Source organism: Mus caroli, chromosome 15, assembly GCF_900094665.2.
Source record: "Mus caroli chromosome 15, CAROLI_EIJ_v1.1, whole genome shotgun sequence".
Lineage (NCBI taxonomy): Eukaryota > Metazoa > Chordata > Mammalia > Rodentia > Muridae > Mus > Mus caroli.
Genome location: NC_034584.1, coordinates 86,736,295 through 86,738,952, shown reverse-complemented (window position 1 = coordinate 86,738,952; position 2,658 = coordinate 86,736,295). Strand labels below are relative to the sequence as shown.

General features: G+C 47.9%; 1 pseudogene; it reads right to left on the bottom strand.

The window, feature by feature from the left end:
• Positions 1-1,296: 1,296 nt before the first annotated feature.
• LOC110310090 lies at positions 1,297-2,455 on the bottom strand (annotated as a pseudogene).
• Between the last annotated feature and the right edge of the window lie 203 nt (positions 2,456-2,658).

Here is a 2,658-nt window from a genome sequence, read left to right as displayed (position 1 = left end):
TACAATAATAATAAGTTAAAGGTACAACAAGACAAGCATCCACTCAAAATATAGGACAAGACTGAAGTCTTTGTTTCCCTTCTGCTTTCTAGTCTTTATTTGTACAGGCCCTCAGAAATGCCTATGCTAACTAGATAAGGTTTTGCTTTGTATTTACCTTGAAATATTTCATAAGCATCCCTTTTATTTCTGGCCTTGCTACATTTGAAAAAACAGTGGTACAAACTTTCTATAAAATTTCAATCAACACATATCTTATGCCATAATTGTTTTCTGTCTTGTTGTCTGACAGGGCCTCTTTTCTGTGTTTTCCTATGGCGATTCTAACTTACATGAATGTTTGGTGGTACTTACTGTGAAAGAAAGGACACATTTATTTATTTTCATAAATGAAATTTAGCTGCCAGGGCTCCCACCCACGGAGGTTGATGGGATTCCATTCCTGGTCATAGGTGAAGCAGCTTCTCTTTAGTCAGTTTTACCCAGGATTCCAGGGCTTCCTCAGCCCAAGCGAACTAGGAAGGAATCCTTCTCCTTGGCTGAGGTGGCTCTCTTTGTTTCTGTTTATAGCCCAGCATGGAGGGCTGGGCCTTGTCTTCTGGTGTTGGCACCAGAAGCACCAGGGCTGTTCTCTCTCAATGGCAGTTGGGATGTTTGTTGGTGGGCACCCTGCTCATTGGTTGAGGTTCTGATGTGGATTCCTGACCTTCTCTCTGATTCTACCACAAAGTCTATGCCACTGCTGGAGGATAGAATACAGCCTATTTACCTGTCAATCATCTAAAACTTCTGCAACTACCTTATTCAGGGTTCTCTAGAAGGATAGAATTAATTTCTTGAGGTAAGAAACCTGATAATTGGGTAAATGTTTATAAGAATTTATACCAATTTATAAGAAAAGATTTATTAAGTTGGTTTATGCAGTTAGTGCTGGGGAGTCCAAGAATAACCATCTGGTATGCTGAAGACGCAAAGAACCAAGTAGCTACTTGATCCAAGAAGGTGGACTCTTCAGAACTTCCCAGGGTGCCTGGAAGGCATGGATGTTACTTAGAGAATTGCTGGAACTGAGTTCATGATGGAAGGCTGAAGAAGCTGGGGACATAACACTGACGGAAAATGGCGGCAGCGGCTAGAGAGGCCTGTGGTCAAAAAGGGAAAGCAGGCACATGTGTGCTGTGTTCCTCTGGAACGGTGAGGCACTGCACACATTGATGGTGGGAACGCTCTCCTGAGCCATCCTCTTGAGGATGCCCACATAGTACATGACTCTAAATCCAGTCAAGCTGCCAATCCTTACACCATTCTGCAACCATTCACTGCAAGCCTGTCTCCTCTTCTTCTGGGAATCCAGTCTTCTTTGTAGTTCCAGCTTTCACTCCCACTCTCTGGCACGAGCCTGATGGAGAACTTGCCGACCACCTTCCTGAGGATCACAGTCTTGGTCCCTGAACCGGAGAAGGCCCATTCGATTCCATGGAGGGAGAGGGACGGGTATCGCCATCTGTGCATCAGGATGTCTTTCTTGCAGCTGTGCAGAAGGGTCTCAGCCCCCACGTCCTTGGCGAACTCTTCCATATCGAAGTCAATGTGGTCGTAGAGCTCGTGCTCTTCATCTGTCACAGGCTCCACGGCATCGTTGATGCCCGGGATGAGGATCTTCCCCTTCTTGTCTACCAGGCATCCCACCAGTGAAATGATATCCGTCATGGCCTCGTACACTGAGCCTCCATATACCCCAGAATGGAGGTCTTTGTCACTGCATTCCACCTCGATGAAGAAGTAACAGATGCCTCTGAGGCCGTACGTGATACACGGCTTATTCGTCCCCAGCCAGTAATTGTCCGAAATGCACACATAGTCCATATCTTTGAAGAACTTGTCTTTCTGGGCAAAAATGAGCTCATCCAGGTCTTCGGAGCCAGACTCCTCCATGCCTTCCAGGCAGAACCGCAGGTTGACTGGGATCTCCTGACCAGTCTTCTGATAGGCTTCCAGGGCATTCATCCACCCGGCCACTGGCCCCTTATCATCCGTGGAGCCTCTTCCATACAGCTTGCCTTCCCGCAAACCAAGGTGAAGGGCTCGCTGTCCCACCCGCCTTCCAGGGCCGCAGGCTGCACGTCCAGGTGCCCGTAAATGCACACGGTTTTCTTCTGGGGGTCGCTGCCCAGCTTGCCCAGCAGAATGGGAGGAAGTGGTATCTCCGAGCCATCTGGGAGTTTCTGCTTCCCAATATCCACCAGCTCCACGGAGCCCCCCAGCCTCTGGATATCGGCAGCTGCCACCTCCATCATCCTTCTGATCTCTCCTCTCTTCTCCGGCCATGCGGACACGCTCTGGATGGCCACTCATTCTGCAAGTTTCTTGACGTAGCAGTCCTGGTTTTCATCGATATACTGGAAGACAGCTTTGAGGGCTGACATCTTTCAGGCTGACTTCAGACCGGGGAAACTCTGAGTAGAAAGAGCAATGGAGTCAGAACTGTTTGCAGCTGGGACTGAAGGGCGGTGGCCAGAGGCACTGTGTGAGGACTCTAATCATTGTTTTTAATAGCTGAGTAGTACTCCATTGTGTAAATGTACCACATTTTCTGTATCCATTCCTCTGTTGAAGGATATCTAGGTTCTTTCCAGCTTTTGGCTATTATAAATAAGG